Below are 19841 nucleotides of genomic sequence, written 5' to 3'. Positions count from 1 at the left end.
GAGAAAATTGAAAATATTTCTACTCTACACTGACACTTTCTTGTCACTCGTGCTTATGAACAAGGAAAGTGTTAAAAGGGAGGAGAAAGAAGAGACATAGATATTTAAATACAAACATAAAACTGTACCAGCGACTCCGGCTGGAATGCTCCTGGGAGGGATGTAGCTCTTCGGAAAACAGGATGGTTCTGCAATGTGTACCAGGCTTATTTCAGACGCTTCAAATAGAGACAGTCTGGATTTCCCTCAGCTCTCCCCTTAAGGAAACAGATTTCTGCCTCCCCTTAGCCTTTTCTTTTAGGAGGATAAAAGTACTTTTCATTAACTGAAGGGGAAAAGGGCGATCCTCCGCCACTTCTCTTGAAGGAAAACAACTGTGGATCCGACTGGTTTGCTCTGGATCTTGTTTCCACCTGCTGTGGGTTTCTTTTCCTCTCCTGGGCTTCTGCCTTCCGGTTTGTCCAGATGTCCTCTTCTGTCTCGCTTGTCTTCTTGTCCTTGTTTTCCCTCTTCTGATCTCCGTGCTCACGGCACAGACGGCCCCATCTCTCTTGGTCGCAGGAGAGTGGCTCAGGCACACACAAACGTGCTTCCTTCTCTAGTGCGATTTTATGTGCTGAGCTAGCTCCGCCCTCTCTCTTCCATTCCTCTCCATCCTCCGTCTCCTCCCTCCTTTTCAATTTAAATAGTTCTCTTTGTAATGGTCTCTTTTTCTCCGTGTCAACTGTTATGGGAGAGTCCACGAGCTAGTATTGCGCTATAGATCAGACAGCTTTATAAATAAGGGACGAGTGCAGACACTTTCATGCCCTCTGAAAGTCACTGGCGAAGGCACTAAAATATTTATATCTGGATCATTTGAGGATACTGGAGAGAAGGTTGTAAGGACATCATCTTCAAGTTTCTGCAAGTAGGAGGAAATCCACCAGTGGGGGTGGGAAATGGAAAGAATTAAAAATAATGGAAAAGGAGTTCATTTAGTATGATTGTGAACTGTGAAGAGTATAGTGGAAACAAGCTCACCAAGAAGAGGTAATACCCCACTGTTCACAGTTTTTATTTAACGTTAGACAAGACAGGAATAAAATGACTCCCACCTTGGTCCCAGGAAAGAATGACACAAAATCCGGTAGAATAGGGCCTTTCACAGCTCCCAATATTTTTTTGCATCTATAAATTATTTGAAAGGCAGACCTGGAAGGTTGTGGGGAGTTATCAGCACCTCTCTGTTCATGAACAGATTGTTGATCTTAAGGGATGACTAATTTATGACCATATTAAGATTGTGTCTTGGCTTCCCTGAATAATTTCACCCAGAAATTGCTGCCTTAAGAGTGAGAGCAATGATATCTATTTATAAGTGTAAAGTACTTTGAAAAAACAGCAAGAAGCAATACAACAGACAACACAATAAATCTAAAATAAAATTATTTCTCATCTATTAAATACATTATGCAAAAGTACTTGATTTTAAAGCAGGTCTAAAAAGTTCCCCAAGCTAACCACTAAGTATAGAAATTTGGCCTCACTTTTTTGGAATATGTTCCAAAATATTTTTTACTTTTTAGGAAAACAAATACTTCTTTAAAACATGGATGTTTGAGCTATAGTAGCAAAGGCTTTTCCAAATGGGGTAAAGTTCAATCAGCAGTCTTTTCTACTTTGCTCCTTGACTACTCAGCAAGTATTAAAAGATTTCAAAGGTTGAGAGTTCAACCCCTTCTACTTCTCTGCCAGTTTAAGATATTGCAAATTGAAAGCCTCAGCGAAAAAAAAAAGTAGGGGGTGATGATGAGAATTTTTAACAAAAAGAACAGACAAGGCAGGGAATATATAGCACAAAACTCCACGGGTGGGGATGAGTCATGGGAAAATAAAAATTTTGAATCCCTCTGGTCTTTCCTGATATTAGAAAGCATAGAGGGAAAAATTAATGGATTTATTCTTAAACAATCTTATTTGAAGACTTCTGATCAAATTTCAACATCAAGATATAAAATAATCTTTCTGCTTTTCAAACATAAGTTCTTTCAGTAATGTTTGCATTTCTAATTTAAATTATGTAAATTTAGTATGAGATAAAACATAAATGCAATGAATTTTGTGTCTGGCCCAAACCAGTGCAAACTGTCCACAACATGGTAAGCTTTAGCCATCTCAATTTATGAACTAAGAGGCTAAAGAAGGGGCGAGGTTATGGAATCAAATACATTCTTGGGACATAGTGGTACTAAGCACACTAAATTGGACAGGAAGTATATTGAGAAAAATCTATAGTATTTGTTTAGCACCTGGAGCTTTTTTTTTAAAATATATTTTATTGATTTTTTACAGAGAGGAAGGGAGAGAGATAGAGAGTTAGAAACATCGATGAGAGAGAAACATCGACCAGCTGCCTCCTGCACATCTCCTACTGGGGATGTGCCCGCAACCCAGGTACATGCCCTTGACCGGAATCGAACCTGGGACCTTTCAGTCCGCAGGCCGACGCTCTATCCACTGAGCCAAACCGGTTTCGGCATTCATTGAAGTTTCTTAAATTTTGAGCACTGGATTCTTTTTTTATTCATAACTCTATTCTACATTTGCCTTTATGTATTTTATTCTACAGTCTACATTTAAATAGTGCTTTACTGTCTACAAACTGTTTTATGTACAACATCTCAATTTTTTTCCTCCTCATTGAATACTTTGGGTAGACAAGGCGGTTATTTTTTTCTATCATAAAAATGAGAAAGCCAAGACTCAGAGAAGTGTCTATCCTGAGGAAAAAAAACAAGACAACCTATTAGTGGACAAGGTGGATATCAGTGGTTTACACTGAGAACTTTTCCCAGGACACTATAGCTGCTTGCTGATGCCTCAACTTCCTTTGCCTGGAGGAAAGAAAAGACCCTTTGAGAGGGCCGCGTCCACCGCTTCTTGAGTTGGTGTCATAACTGTGTCTTTTAGAGACCCAACTTGAATCCAACACTTAACATCTGTTTAGTGTGACCCACAGGACTTAATCTGCCCTCCCCACTCTCCCACCTCAACATTTGTCACCCCTTCACATGGTCCTTGGTTTGGCCATTTTTCAAGTACTTTAGCACGACTCTGTTTCCAATATCTGGGTGACTGTTTGCTGTTGTTTTTGCAGGCTTAAAAAGGAAAGAAATTGATTCTTTTAACCAAGGAAAGGGTAAGTAAGAGGGCTATTTTTCTTATGAATATGGATTTATGAAGAGAAAGGCTGTGTGAGGCTGACACCTGCTGTGCAAAGAGGAACATGGCATGGGGACATGCTACTTGCATAACAGTTAAACAGAAACACTGTCATGTTCCAAAATATTCCCTTTTTGAAATAACAGGTAAGAAATATCTGTTATTCCAAAGAAATAGAGCACAGAGCTCATTCACTCCATTCTTAATGTTATTTTTCCTTGACCCAATAGTTAATCATCCTATTCTTGTTCTTTGTAACAGAGCTGTGAAGTCTGAGGTCACTAAAGGAGGATCCAAATCTCTTCCTGGAGGAAACTCACAGTCCATGCTCCCACTCCACTCTCTTCTTGCATCTACATGCCCAGAGTCAGAAGGAAACCCTGATTTCAGTTAAAGCCAGCTTTCTTCCTGGAGTCCAGTGACCACTGCCTATGGTCAGACAGTGGCTTCCTGAGCTAGTAGTTCTAGGAGCCTTTATTTAATTAAAAATGGAAAGCAGATGAAAATTAGTGAGCAAAGAGGAAGGAAATAGAAAAAGAAAATGCCAGTACAGGTCAGAAAGAAAGAAAAGAAGAGAAAATGTGGCGATGCAATCAGTTAATAATCCTTTTTTAGTGTGTGCTCTGTCTGCCTGTCAGACGTATTTCTAAGGGCAAAGGACGTTGCATCTTCTAGGGTTTATGCAGTCCTGAGAATCTGGATGAAGTGACCCTGTTTTGTTATGATGGTTATTTAATTCGTGCTCTTCTGGAGATAATGATGAATCCTTGCTCTTACACTAGAAATAAAAATTCCAGCAAATTACTCTTCTGTTTGCTGCCCTTGGCTGGATTCCCAGCACTAGTGGGAAAGAAATAAAGATGCATTCTCCAAGGCAGGCTGCACATCCTTAACTCCTTGGCTGGGCCCAATCTGTCACGGGGCCTTGGTATTCTAAGGATTTAGGTGACTCCAGTTCTGAGTGTTCGAATATGGAAACTTCCATGTCTTAATTGGTTTTCTTTCCTTCATTCTTCTCTCTCTCTCTCTCTCTCTCTCTCTCTCTCTCCCTCTCTCTCTTCCTTCCTTTTTAATCCTCACTCCAGGATATTTTTCCCATTGTTTTTTAGAGACAGTGAAAGGGAGGGAGCAGGAGAGAGAGAGAGAAACATTGATGTGAGAGACACATCAATTGGTTGCCTCCTGCACACGCCCTGACGGGGCTGGGGATTGAACCTGCAACCCAGGTACATGCCCTTGACTTGGAATTGAACCCAAGACCCTTTAGTCCGAGGGCTGATGCTCTAATCACTGAGCCAAACCAGCCAGGGCTTAATTGGTTTTCACTGAGGATTACTCTCTCTCAAAGATAAGTGCTCAACCCAGCCGGCCGGTGTGGCTCAGTGGTTGAGCATTGACCCATGAACCCAGAGGTCACGATTCCATTCTTGGTCAGGGCATATACTTGGGTTGGGTTCCATCCCCAGTAGGGGACATGCAGGAGGCAGCTGATCAATGATTCTCTGTCATCATTAATGTTTCTATCCCTCCCTCCCTCCCTCTCCATTCCTCTCTCTAAAAAAAATAAAAACATTTTTTAAAAAGGATGAGGGCTCCTATCTATCTATCTATCTATCTATCTATCTATCTATCTATCTAATGAAAATATTGTGCATCATGACACAATGTGACTTACCCTTCCATCTGCCCATTGGAAGTCTAAAGAAGGGCTCATATCTATCTATCTATTTATTTATTTATTTAATTTCAAAAACTTATAGTAGAAAGCGAAAATGAAAAACCTTATTTATAGCTCAAAAAATAATATGCTGATGCTTCTGACAATGCAATACATATCGAGAAAGCACAGCTGCTTTTATTTTATTTTTATTTTTTTAAATATCTCTGCTAATTAATTCCCTTTTTAAAAAAAATATACTTTATTGATTTTTTACAGAGAGGAAGGGAGAGGGATAGAGAGTTAGAAACATCGATGAGAGAGAAACATCGATCAGCTGCCTCCTGCACACTCCCCACTGGGGATGTGCCCGCAACCAAGGTACATGCCCTTGACTGGAATCGAACCTGGGACCCTTCAGTCTGCAGGCCGATGCTCTATCCACTGAGCCAAACCGGTCAGGGCCACAGCTGCTTTTAAATCTAACACAATTCAAAAGCAGCTAGGCACACAACAAATGCCTTTTATCATAATCAACTACAAAAATAAACATTGTAAAGATATATGCCTTTCTCCTTTGGACTGTGGCTAATATACTAAAAAATAATAAATTGTCCCTATAGTTAATGAAACCTTTTTGCTTTGGGGGGTCTACAAAATAATAATATATCTAAATCTCCATGGAATTTTGTTTCTTAACAAAGCTTGATGCAACAGGAGGGTTCATATCTTTTAGGATAATGGAAGATAAGTTCCCTGAGGTCAGAGGTTCACTTCTGTAACCCCAGTAACTAAAATGGTCCTGGCACTCAATAAATATGAATGAATGAATGAATGGTGATTGCATTAATGCATAATAAATAAATAATTAATTAATAATGAATTGGCTGATATGCTAACTAATTATAGAGAGATATAGTTCTCAGTGCCTGAAGAGAGACTGGGTTGTGGAAAGAGGAGAAAAACATGGCCAAAGGTTTGAGCTTGAAGATTATTTTCATGTAGAGGGCAAACCTCAAGCAGGCTTTCCACACTACCATTGTCCTGTAACCGACTTTCCATTTACATTCTCCTCTCTGCAAACAAACACCATCTCCCAAATCCTCACTTCCACTTGACCCCCTTGCCTGTTGTTTCATGGAGAAAATGGAAATAGCAGAAAGATAACTTCCATATCCTCCAACCACAGATTCTGCCAATCTGCCTGTAGCTTCACCCACATATTCTGATTTCCCTCCCACAAAAATGGATGTGCTGTCTGTGCTCCTATGTCTCTCCCTGACTTGTGCAAGAGCTTCCTTGTCCTCTCTCACCTATTTAGGGACTTTGTTCCTGCAATTATTCCTCTCTCTCCTGCATTATCCGCTTTTCACTCGTTAGGGGATTATTCCTGTCAGCCCATCAATAGTTCCCATTAAACAACAACAAAAACCCTAACAGAACTTGCCTTGACTCAATATTTCTTTTCAGTTGCCATCCAACTTCTCTGCTCCCGTTTTCACTTCTTCACCTCCATTCATGCTTGAATCCATTACATTTAAGCTTTCATCCCCATCACTCCGCTGAACCAATTCTTGTCAAAGTCACCAATAGCCACCACATAGTCCAATCTTGTGGTCATTTGTCAGTCTTCATCTTACTGATCTCACAGCAGCATGATTCCTGGGCATCCACTCTCCTGACTTTCCCCTTTCTCACTGGTCTTTCCTTAGACTCGTCAGCTGGACCCTTTTCTCTTCCCCACCTCTCCCCTTCTCTATCCTCCCTCACTAACTGGGTAATCTCACCCAGTCCTATGACTTCCAGTAGCATCTGTACACTGATATATCCCAGATACATAGATCCAACTCTCATATCTCTCATAAATTCTAGAGTCAGCTATCTATCTGTCTATTTGATCTCTGTTTGGATATTTACTAGACATTTCAAACTTAACATGCCCAGTGCTTGCATACCCCTCCAAACCTGCTCTTCCTCCAGTATTCCCCACTTTCGTAAATGGCACTAAGTGGTCAGGCTAAATATCTTGAAGTCGGCCTTGAACTTACCTTTCTGTCATAAACCTTACATTTGGGTTGTCAACCAGTCCTATTAGCTGTATATTTAAATTTATCTAGAAATGAATCACTTCTTACCATCACTACTGCTGCCACCTTAGTTCATCACCACCTCACCATCAGATCTTGCCTGGACTATTTCAATAGCCTGCTAATTGGTCTTCCTGTTTCCATACTTGTTCTCCTACAAATGGCCTCCTACACACTATTGTCAACACAGCAGCCAGAATAACCTTTTATAATCATAAATCAGGTCATGTTACTCCTCTGCTCAAAAACCTCCCATGGATGCCCATCACACCTAATTAGAGTTGAATCTAAAAGCATCTCTATCATGGCCCCAGTGACCATTCCCAAATCATATCTTGCTGCTCTCCCTTCCACTTAGTCCTCCTAGACTCGTAGGAGTCCTTACTATTCTTTGAACACTGAGCTCTGCCTCAGGATTTTGCACTAGCTGGAGCCTCTGTCAGGAACATTCTTTCTCCAGTCACATGCCTTGCTCTCTCGTTTTATTTATTTATTTATTTATTTATTTATTTATTTATTTATTATTGATTTCAGAGAGGAAGGGAGAGGGAGAAAGAGAGAAACATTAATGATGAGAGAGAATCATTGATTGGCTACCTCATGCATGTCCCACACTGGGGATCAAGCCCGCAACCTGGACACGTGTCCTGACCAAGAATCAAACCGTGACCTCCTGGTTCATAGGTCGTTGCTCAACCACTGAGCCATGCCAGCTGGGCTTCTCTCTCACTATATTTTTTATTTTTTAAAATATATTTTTATTGATTTCAGAGAGGAAGGGAGAGGGAGAGGGAGAGAGAGATAGAAACATCAGTGATGAGAGAGAATCATTGATTGGCTGCCTCCTGCATGCCCCCTACTGGGGATTGAGCCCGCAACCTGGGCATGTGCCCTGGAGGGCAATCTAAACCAGACCTTTTAGTCTGCAGGTGGACGCTCTATTCACTGAGCCAAACCAGCTAGGGCCTCTCTCATTTTATACATGTCCCTCAGCAAATATCTCTACTCAGAGAATTTATTTGACCACCCAATAGAAAATCAATCTCTGTTTCATCAACTGGACTTTGTTGTTGTTGTTGTTTTATCATCATTACCTAATATTATTTGTTTGTTTACATGTTTCTTACTTGTTTCTCCTATTAGCATGTAAGCTCCAGATAATTTGACTTTTTGTTGTTGTGTTTTTAAGGTGGTGTATGATATTATGGCTATAGTTAAAGAGTACTTATATTTTAGAGATATTTGCCAATATATTTATGGATGAAATAATATATCTTGGATTTACTTCAAAATAATATAGGAAGAGGGATGGAGAAATAGATTATTAATGAAAGAATACCAACTATGAGTTGATAATGTTTAAACTGGATGGTGAAACCCTAGCCAGTTTGGCTCAGTGGATAGAGCGTTGGCCTGTGGACTGAAGGGTCCCGGGTTCGATTCCAGTCAAGGGCACATGCCCAGGTTACAGGGTCGGTCCCCGGTGGGGGGTGTGCAGGAGGCAGCTGTTCGGTGATTCTCTCTCATCATTGATGTTTCTATCTCTCTTTCCCTCTCCCTTCCTCTCTGAAATCAATAAAAATATATTTTAAATAAATAAATAAACTGGATGGTGATAGAAGTCCCTTACACTACCTTCTCTAGTTTTTTGTGTGTTTTTTTTTTTAGTTTTTTATTGATTTTTTACAGAGAGGAAGGGAGAGGGAGAGTTAGGAACATCGATGAGAGAGAAACATTGATCAGCTGCCTCCTGCACACCCCCTACTGGGGATATGCCCGCAACCAAGGTACATGCCCTTGACCGGAATCGAACCTGGGACCTTTCAGTCTGTAGGCCAACGCTCTATCCACTGTGCCAAACCGGTTAGGGCATCTAGTTTTGTATGTATTAAAATTTTCCATACAAACAAACAAACAAAACCTTGGCTTGTTTCTTCACTGTTATCCCCTTAATGCTTAGATCAGGGCTTGGCATATGTAAGGAATTTAATAAATACATATTTAGTCAATAATTATTGAGTATTGAATTAGTTAGAAAAGTAAAGCGATATTTTCAAGATAAATTTTAATCATTTACTGCCAATTATTGAAAATCTAGACTCTGAATTTCAAAGGAGGATTTTACAAAGAATATCTCCTTCCAGGCCTTGTGTCCAAGAATGTCTTAATTATAGGAATGCTGAAAACTAGAGTGACTAATTTGGTGAAAGCTATGCCTTTGTCTTCTTAAGGCCAATTTTTAATAAAGACGTATTTATTTCTTCTTACCTCTTTCTCATCAAATCATTATTAACTGGTATCTTCTATACCAGAAATATGTAGCTAAGTTGGGAAGGAAATACAAAAGTCTAATTAGGTGAAAATGTGTGGACCCAATCACTTGAAACTTTTGCCAGGCTGTAGTGTAGAGCTCACTGAAATCCAATATAATAAAAGCCTAATATGCTAAGTGTCCAACCATTCATTCAACCATTCAACTTGTCACTATGATGTGCACTGACCACCAGGGGCAGACACTCTGATGGGTAGGTTAGCTTGCTGCTGGGGTCCAGCCAATCAGGACTGGGGGAGAGGGCCGGACATGCCCTGGAGCCCTCCTGAGGTCCCTCCCCAACCCTGATCGTGCACCAGTGGTGTCCCTTGGCCTGGCCTGTGCCCTCTTGCAATCCAGGACCTCTCGGGGGACATTGGAGAGCTGGTTTCGGCCTGATCCCCGCAGGCCAGGCCGAGGGACCCCGCCAGTACACGAATCCATGCACCGGGCCTCTAGTAGAGTATAAAACCCATAGTAAGCCCAGCCAGCGTGGCTCAGTGATTGGGTGTCAACCTATGAACCAGGAGGTCACAGTTTGATTCCCAGACAGGGCATATACCCAGATTATGGGGGCTTGATCTCCAGTGTGAGGCATGCAGGAGGCAGCTGATCAGTGATTCTCTTTCATCATTGATGTTTCTATCTCTCCCTCTCTGAAAATCAATAAAAATGTATTAAAAAATAAAACCCACAGTAAGAGAATGTAGTCTTTAAGGAAATTCCCAATACTACACAATTTATTAGATTAACAGAGAAATTCTAATAGAAATTGGATTATGTATAACTGGGTGTGCTCAGTTAACTTTATTAACATATTCAGCTAATATTGACCAATTGTTTGCTGTGCTAGATACTGGGAATATAATGGTGAATCAAGTCTATCTGCTTTCAAGGACCTCAAGGCCTCAGAGCTTGGTGATTAATTTTATGTGTCAACTTGACTGGCCACAAGATGCCCTGATTAAACATTATTTCTGGGTGTGTCTGTGAAGTTGTTTCTGGATGAGTTAGCATTTGATTTGGTGAACTCAATTGCCTTCCCCATTGTAAGTGGGCATCATCCAATCTGTTGAGAGCCTGAGTGGGACAAAAGGCAGAGGAAGAAGGAATAAGCAATTTTTTGCTTCCTGTATGCCTGCTTGAGTTGGGACATCTCAGCTTCTCTTCTCTAGCCCTTGGATTAGGCTTTAAACTATTGGTTCCCCTGGTTCTCAGGCCTTTAGACTGGGACTGAATTGTACCACCAGCTTGCCTGAGTCTTTAGCTTGCAGATGGCAGATTGCAGGACTTCTCAGCCTCCATAATTGATGACCCAATTGTCACAATAAATCAGTCTTTGTCTCTGCCTCTCTCTCCTCCTAAAGTCCAGATTCAGCTTAGTTACCTGGACTGCCCAACAAATGACCCCTGGACCTTTGAGGAGAACTCCAACATGAAAGCCATAGACAATAACAAACAGAGATGATGCAAGAAGAAGAAATTACAATTCATATACAGAAAGGATGCTTAAAATAAGAACAATACAGAACCCAGCTCTGAGTCCTGGTATTAGCCCCATTAGGTCATACCAGTCATCGGGTTCTAAACCAAATCCCTCTCAGTTCTCCAGAAAAAGTTGTTCTTTTTCCTGTGTTCCCCATTCCAAGCCATGCTATTAGCCACCCAGGCCTGAGAACTTCACCATTTTTCCTCCCTTTCCCTTTGTAGCCCCATATCCATAGGTCACCAAGTCCTGTGAGTTCTGTTCTGAAAATTGTCTCACAGCTGTCTTCTTATCCCATAACTGCTACCCTATTCTAGAACTACCCATATCTCTCCTATTGCAATAGACTACCAACTAATCTCCCTGTCTGTATGTGACCTTCCATCTCTTCATTCTGTCCTCAGAGTTATGTTTTATAAAATATGGGATTTCCCTAGTCAGTTAGGCTCAGTGGATAGAGCGTCGGCCTGCGGACCAAAAGGACCCAGGTTCGATTCTGGTCAAGGGCATGTACCTTGGTTGCAGGCTCTTCGCCGGCCCAGGCCCTGGTTGGGGCTCATGCAGGAGGTAATCAATCAATGTGTTTCTCTCACATCGATGTTTCTCTATGTCTTTCCTTCTCTCTTCCACTCTCCCTAAAAATCAATGGAAAAATATACTCGGGTGAGGATTAACAAAAAATAAAATAAAATATGGGGTTGGTCATGTTTCTATCCTACTCAAAAGCCTCGGATGGTTCTCCATTGTATAGAGCAGTGGTCTCTAAGGCTGGCTGAGTGAGAATCACAATGACCTGAGGAACTTTTAAAATATCTACTTGGCACAGGGGAAGTGCTTAGTAATTTCGCAGGTTGATCTTCCCCTATGGTACCCTCTGGTGGCAACTTCAAGTAATGGCCGATCTTCGTTTTACCCACAAAATTTCTAATTCATTCAGTGAATCTGCATATTGCTTGGGGAAACCAGCTTAGAAAATAAAGTCTACACTCATGCATAGAGGCTTTAATCCATCTCTCTGCTTTCACCCGTAACATCTTTTCCTCACCATTCCTCTTGATGTCTCATTCAGTCACACTGGACCACGCTGTACTTTCCTTTTACTGATGCTCTTCCTCTGTCTGGAATGTCCCTCCCTTTCACCTCTGCATTGTTTAAGGTCATTCAAATACCCATTCCTCTAGGAAACCTGCCTAGATTAACCTGATCTCTTTTCTCTGTGTTCTCACAGCATTTCATGCTTCCTCAGGGAAGCCTTCCCAAGTTATATGCTCTCATAGCACCTGGTCTTTTTGTCTTACATGACAGTACTTAATGTAATTAATGGTTATATATTTATTTGTGAGATTTTTAAAGAAGTGTATTTTTTCTCCTATACTCAAGTGCGTTGGAGGCAATAGCCATATTGGTTACCATGTACAGTTGCTACATAATATAGCAGCTCAATACTATTTATTGACTAGGTGAATTAATGTTTCTGAAATGAGCACATATTCTGCTTTGTAGTGTGTGAAATTGTGTTATACATTTGAATTCCCTATTAGGTCACAGGTTTTTTGGAGGGACAGATATTTCTTATGTCTTTGTACCTCACCCTTATTCCCACCTAACTCTGTGCCTGGGAGATAGTAGGAGCTCAGATAAAATTGCCCCAGTACAGCCACGAGAGCCAAGACTTTTTCTTCTTTCTTGCTACAATATTGCTTGATCTGTGACTTTTTTTTTCCCTTCAGAAAATGTCTGTTGAATGAATTATTTAATTGCCAGATGGCACCAGTAAGAAAGGATATATGCACCCCTATGTTCATAGCAGCACAATTCACCATAGCTAAGATCTGGAAACAGCCTAAATGCCCATCAGTAGATGAATGGATTAGAAAACTGTGGTACATCTACATGATGGAATACTATGCTGCTGTAAGAAAGAAGGAACTCTTACAATTTGCAACGGCATGGATGGAGCTGGAGAGCATTATGCTAAGTGAAATAAGCCAGTCAATGAAGGAAAAATACCACATGATCTCACTCATTCATGGATAATAGAGACCATTATAAACTTTTGAACAATAATAGTTACAGAGGCAGAGCTGCCTCACACAGATTGTCAAACTGCAGCGGGAAGGCCGGGGAGGGTTGGGGGGGGCAGGAGGGAGGGGGGTAAGAGATCAACTGAAGGACTTGTATGCATGCATATGAGCATAACCAATGAACATAAGACACTGGGGGGTAGGGGAAGCCGGGGTATTGTCAAGGGTGGGGAAAAAAAAGGACACATATGTAATACCCTTTGTAATGCTTTAAGCAATAAAAAAAAATTAAAAAAAAATAATTGCCCGATGGATCCTTTTCCTATAGTACTTAGTGTTGGCAACTTTATTTATTTATTTATTTTTAAAATGTATTTTATTGATTTTTTACAGAGAGGAAGGGAGAGGGATAGAGAGTTAGAAACATCGATGAGAGAGAAACATCGATCAGCTGCCTCCTGCACACTCCCTACTGGGGATGTGCACTGAGCCAAACCGGTCAGGGTGGCAACTTTATTTTTTTAAAAATATTTTTATTGCCGAACCGGTTTGGCTCAGTGGATAGAGCGTCGGCCTGCGGACTCAAGGGTCCCAGGTTCGATTCCAGTCAAGGGCATGTACCTTGATTGCGGGCACATCCCCAGTGCGGGGTGTGCAGGAGGCAGCTGATCGATCTCTCTCATCGATGTTTCTAACTCTCTGTCCCTCTCCCTTCTTCTCTGTAAAAAATCAATAAAATATATTTTAAAAAATATTTTTATTGATTGCAGAGAGGAAGGGAGAGAGAGAGATAGAAACATCAATGATGAGAGAGTATCATTGATCAGCTGCCTCCTGCATGCCCCCTACTGGGGATCGAGCTTGCAACCTGGGCATGTGCCCTTGACCAGAATCAAACCCAGGACCCTTCAGTCAGCAGGCTGATGCTCTATCCATTGAGCCAAACCGGCTAGGGCAGTGTTGGCAACTTTATATAACCACCAATCTTCTTCATTTTATCCTGAAATTTATCTTTTCCCATTGAGATGTATTTCCTGTTTGAGTGTGCCAACGTGAGTGTGGAAGCAAGTCAGATCCTCTGTTACTTTGCTATTCCATTATTTCTTTTATTACTCCATCATTTATCAAATACTTACTGAGCACCCACTGCATATCAAACACTGTGGAAGGACTGTAATCCAAAAATGAAGATACAGTTCCCACCTGGTTAGAGAGAGAGAGAAGTGAACAATCATAACTCGGTGGGACAAAGACCTGGATAGAGATATGCAAAGGATGGATGTCCTGGGAGCGCCCTTAGTGGGCAGGGCAGAGTAGGCATCTGGAGAAAGTGATTTCTGAGCTGAGTGTGGAAGGACAAATAAAAGTTAATCAGGATGATATGCCAAGCAAAGGAAACAGTTTGCACAAAGGCACACAGGTGAAAGAGCACGATTTAAATTCAATGTGACTGAAGTGCACAGTGCTTTTGACTAAACATGAGAAATGCAAAAAAGAAATGTAGGTCATGAAGATTTTGAGTACCGTGCTCAGTAAATTGTCTTGAAAGTGTTGGGCAGTTTTAGACAGAACAGTGATTGGATCTGGTAGCAGGGGTAGGATGCAATAGAGTTGAGCAAATGTAGAGTTAGGGAGCAGTTAGGAAGCAATTAGAGTACTCAAAGTAAGGAATAAAGAGAGATTGGATCCCTGGTCCGGGTATTTTCTCTCACATCAGTGCTTCTCTCTAAAATCAATGAAAAACATATCCTCGGGTGAGGATTTTTAAAAAAAGGACAAAAAGAAAGCAAGAATGAAAAAAATGAAAAGATGATGGATTTAAGATATATTTAGCCCAGAGAAACCAAGATGGCGGCATAGGTAAACACCGGAGATTGCTGACTCGAACAACCACTTCAAGAATACAACTAAAAGACAGAACGGGCATCATCCAGAACCACAGGAAGGCTGGCTGAGTGGAAATACTACAACTAGAAGGAAAGAGAAAAGCATACCGAGACTCAGAGGAGCTTCGGTGTGGAAGTTAAGTGCACAGGTACGGAGGCGGACGCGGAGAGGGCTGGTGGCTGAGGACACAGTTGGCTTTTTCAATCAAGAGGGAGTCTCAAACTCCCTACTGCTCTGAACTCCAGTTCCGGGCGAGTCTCTGGGGACCCTGACTGATACGGGGAGAGGCTAGACTGTCTGGCATCGTTCGCATCTCGAGGGCGGTTTTCTCTCAGAGGTGCCTGCAGCGATTACCCAGACACTGAGACTCAGGGCCTCTTAGGGAAGGACTGACGATCAGCCATAGCTGTTTGCTCCGCCCTGTGGATCTCCTGGGACTCCGCCCCGCCCAAGCTGTGCACGGAGGCTTTTGCAAGCTGAAAATTACCTAACAAACTTGCAGCTGGCCCAAGGCCCCAGGGCAACTTGCATTCCTTCACAGCTGAGCTCGGCTGAATAGCCTCAGGCAAAGGCTACATTAGCACCTCCTGAAAGATCCAGGAGCCAGTATACCCGGTGGTCAGAGTGACTCAGTGAGCACCAAAGCCCCACTGAAGCAAGTCTTGCCCCGGAGGGGTGTCTCCAGCACAGAAGTTCTCCCACTGCAGACACAGCTGATTCTCACAGCCAATTGGTCAATTCCTCCCAGTGATACCTACAACAATCAAGGCTTAACTACAACAGGACTGTGCACACAGCCCACAAGGGGGTGCATCAAGAGAGTCCACCTCAGGTAATTGGGGAGGCTGAGCCAGTGGGCCCTATAAGACACCTAGCACAGAAAGCCACTCCATCAACACAGGGAAGCACAAAAAATGCGAGACAAAGAAATAGGACACAAATGACAGAAACGGAGGAAAGCAAACGACTGGATATAGAGTTCAAAACCACACTTTTAAGGTTTTTCAAGAACTGTCTAGAAGCCGCCGATAAATTTAGTAAGACCCTTGAAAGGACGGGTGAGACCGCCAATAAATGTAGTGAGATTCTCAAGAAATCTAGTCAGACCCTCGATGTTATGATAAAGGACCAACTGGAAATTAAGCATACACTGACTGAAATGAAGGATATTATACAGACTCCCAACAGCAGACTAGAGGATTGCAAGAATCAAGTCAATGATTTGAAATACGAAGAAGCAAAAAACACCCAACCGGAAATGCAAAATGAAAAAAGAATCCAAAAATACAAAGATAGTGTAAGGAGCCTCTGGGACAGCTTCAAGCCTACCAATATCCGAATTATAGGGGTGCCAGAAGAAGAGAGAGAGCAAGATATTGAAAACCTATTTGAAGAAATAATGACAGAAAACTTCCCCTACCTGTGAAAGAAATAGACTTACAAGTCCAGGAAGCGCAGAGAACCCCAAACAAAAGGAATCCAAAGAGGACCACACCAAGACACATCATAATTAAAATGCCAAGAGCAAAAGACAAAGAGAAAATCTTAAAAGCAGCAAGAGAAAGAAAGTCAATTACCTACAAGGGAGTACCCATATGACTGTCAGCTGATTTCTCAACAGAAACTTTGCAGGCCAGAAGGGAGTGGCAAGAAATATTCGAAGTGATGAATGCCAAGAACCTACAACCAAGAATACTTTATCCAGCCGAAACCGGTTTGGCTCAGTGGATTGAGCGTCGGCCTGCGGACTGGGGGGTCCCAGGTTCGATTCCGGTCAAGGGCATGTGCCTGGGTTGCGGGCACATCCCCAGGTGGAGGTGTGCAGGAGGCGGCTGATCGATGTTTCTCTCTCATTGATGCTTCTGACTCTCTATCTCTCTCCCTTCCTCTCTGTAAAAAATCAATAAAATATATTAAAAAAAAAAAAAAAAGAATACTTTATCCAGCAAAGTTATCATTCAGAATTGAAGGTCAGATAACGAGCTTCACAGATAAGAAAAAGCTAAAGGAGTTCATCACCACCAAACCAGTATTATATGAAATGCTGAAAGGTATCCTTTAAGAAGAGGGAAGAAGAAGAAAAAGGTAAAGATACAAATTATGAAAAACAAATACACATCTATCAACAAGTGAATCTAAAAATCAGGTGAATAATCTGATGAACAGAATGAACTGGTGATTATAATAGAATCAGGGAATAGAAAGGGAGTGGACTGACTATTCTTGGGGGGGAAAGGGGTGAGGGGGATGCGGGAAGAGACTGGACAAAAATCGTGCACCTATGGATGAGGACAGTGGGTGGGGAGTGAGGTTGGAGGGTGTGGTGGGAACTGGGTGGAGGGGAGTTATGGGGGGGAAAAAGAGGAACAAATGTAATAATCTGAACAATAAAGATTTAATTTTAAAAAAAGATATATTTATAAAATGTATACAATCGATGAACATTTGTATGTCTAAAAATTACTTTTAGAAATAATTGCATGGCTGCTCAAAGGTAAATGGATAAAGATGTTTATTACAGCATATTTTTGCAATAGTTAAAAATTGAGCCAAAACCGGTTTGGCTCGGTGGATAGAGCGTCGGCCTGCAGACTGAAAGGTCCCAGGTTCGATTCCGATCAAGGCATGTACTGGTGCGGGCACATCCCCAGTAGAGATGTGCAGAGCAGCTGATCGATGTTTCTCTCTCATCGATGTTTCTAACTCTCTATCTCTCCCTTCCTCTCTTAAGAGATCAATAAAATATATTTTTTAAAAAAAATTGAAAACACTATACATCCATCAATATGGGATCTATTAATAATTTAATTAATGTATAAATAAATTAAGTATAATTTAATTATGATTAAAGCATCTTTTAGAAGAATCATGTATGAAGTTAACAAAGAAATATTAATAAAAAACAAATTGTAGAGTTATGAATAATATCACATTTTTGTTTAAATGTGTATAACATATATTTGTGTTGTTTGTTGGTATATGGATTGAAGGAAAAATTCTGGAAAAAATTTATATACATACAGTCAACCATGCTTGTCTTTGGGGAATAAGATCAAGAGTAATGGGCTTTCACTTTCAAATTATAAACTTGTATTTTAATTTTTTTAAAATAACTAAATGCAACATGTAATCCTGGGTAGAAAAACATGTTTTCTCTCTTTCTATAAAGGTCATTTGTGGGACAATTGGTGAAATTTGAATAAGGTTTCTAGATTAGATAATAGTATCATATCAATGATACTTTTTTTATTTTGATAATGGTACTAAGTTTATGCAAGAGAAGGTACTTGTTTATGGGAAATACACAGTGTATATTCAGGAGTAATGGGGCATTATGTCTGAGACATTCTCAAATGGAACAGAAAAAAATAATTGAGAATAACAAAGCAAATGTAGGAAAATGTTAACATTTGGGGAATCCAGTGTAAAATAAGCAGGAATTATTCTACCTTTGCACTTTTCTGTAAGTCTGAAATTATAGAATTAAGTATTTTTTTAAATGTATTTTTTTATTTAGAGTGAGGGGATGGGAGAGAAACATCGATGAGGATCAAACCTACAACCTGGGCATATGCCCTGACCAAGAATAAAACCAGTGACCCTTCGGTGCATGGGATGACACTCAAGCAAATGAGCCACACCAGCCAGGGCAAAATTAAATGTGTTTTTTTGTTTGTTTTAAATATATTTTATTGATTTTATAGAGAGGAAGGGAGAGGAATAGAGAGTTAGAAACATCGATGAGAGAGAAACATCGATCAGCTGCCTCCTGCACAACTCCCACTGGGGATGTGCCCGCAACCAAGGTACATGCCCTTGACCAGAATCGAACCCGGGACCCTTCAGTCAGCAGGCCGATGCTCTATCCACTGAGCCACACCGGTCAGGGCTAAATGTTTTTTTAAAGGCATAGAACACAATATAAAGTATGCTGCCATTTGTGTGTGTGTGTGGCAATGGAATATAAGTGTGTGTGTACATGGATATATGTGCATATATTTGTAAATACACAAATGATCTGTGAAAAGACACACAAGAACTAGCACTATTAATAGCCTTTGGAAATGAGAATTTGGTGGCTGGAAACAGGAAAAAGGAAGACAAATTTTTCATTGTATGTCCTTTGATACCTTTTAATTTTCACTAAGCCTGCGGACTGAAGGGTATGGGGTTTGATACCGGTCAAGGGCACATGCCTGGGTTGAGGGCTTGATCCCCAGTAGGGGGCATGCAGGAGGCATCCAATCAATGATTCTCTATCATTGATGTTTCTATCTCTCTCTGCCTCTCCCTTCCTCTATGAAGTCAATAAAAATATATATTTAAAATGTAGATATAATTTAAAGCAATAAAACATTCTGTATAATGAAGAATTTCAAACATACTCAAAAGCAGAGAAAATGTACAATGAACTCACATCCCAGAATCTTTACCCAGAGCCTACAATTATCAAGATTTTACCACATTCTTTATACCCCCATTTCTTTTGTTTTCTTTGTTGAAGTATTTTAAAGAAAATTCCTGACATCATTTATCCCTACAAATTTACATATTTTAGTAAGCATTTCTTTAAAATATGGATATTTTCTTATATAACAAAAGGGTGTTATCATACCTAATAAAATTAACAATAATTATTTGGTATCAACTGATGTCCAATACAAAATCAAATTCCTTCAAGTGTCAAAAAAGGTCCACATACTATACTAGTATATGAGCACTGCACTCTAGCTGGTAAATTTATTTCTCGTGGGGGTACGAGTTAACAATTCTGAAACTGCTTTACATGTATACTGAGGAAATGTATAGTAGATATTGGGAGTTAGAATTCTCACTGTCAGAAAGAGAAGAAGGTAAGGAAGCAAGAAAGGAAGCCTAGAATGCATCCTGAGATTCTAGAATAGAGTTGGAGACATCAATATGAACTCAATTAGCTTAATATATATACAGATAAAGAGACAGAAACAATGGTAGATATGTGTATATACATAAATTATTATACATACATATATTACCTAGTGTTGGCCACTGAGAGGGCCTAGAAACAATGATGTCTCTGTAGCATTGAGCACACCTTGTGCCCAGATTTTAGTTTTAAAATAGCATTCTCTAATAAAAGCAACCAAGGATCCTTGGAGAAATGCCTGATTTTAGAGCTGGGGCAAAGAAAATATAAAATAAGTCT

At 40.6% G+C, this 19841-nt stretch overlaps 1 protein-coding gene across 1 annotated transcript in view; it reads right to left on the bottom strand.

Annotated features, from left to right (window-relative positions):
* SLC7A8 (solute carrier family 7 member 8) overlaps positions 1–726 on the bottom strand; it is a 50161-nt gene extending 49435 nt beyond the window's left edge. The window contains exon 1 of the mRNA XM_006100056.3: positions 129–726. The gene's annotated coding sequence lies outside the window, so the exon portion shown is untranslated. The remainder of the gene's footprint in view (positions 1–128) is intronic.
* Between the last annotated feature and the right edge of the window lie 19115 nt (positions 727–19841).

The sequence above is a fragment of the Myotis lucifugus genome, unplaced genomic scaffold, assembly GCF_000147115.1.
Source record: "Myotis lucifugus unplaced genomic scaffold, Myoluc2.0 scaffold_297, whole genome shotgun sequence".
NCBI classification, from domain to species: Eukaryota; Metazoa; Chordata; class Mammalia; order Chiroptera; family Vespertilionidae; genus Myotis; species Myotis lucifugus.
The sequence above is the reverse complement of the archived record's forward strand: the minus strand, read 5'-3'. Positions and strand labels throughout refer to the sequence as shown.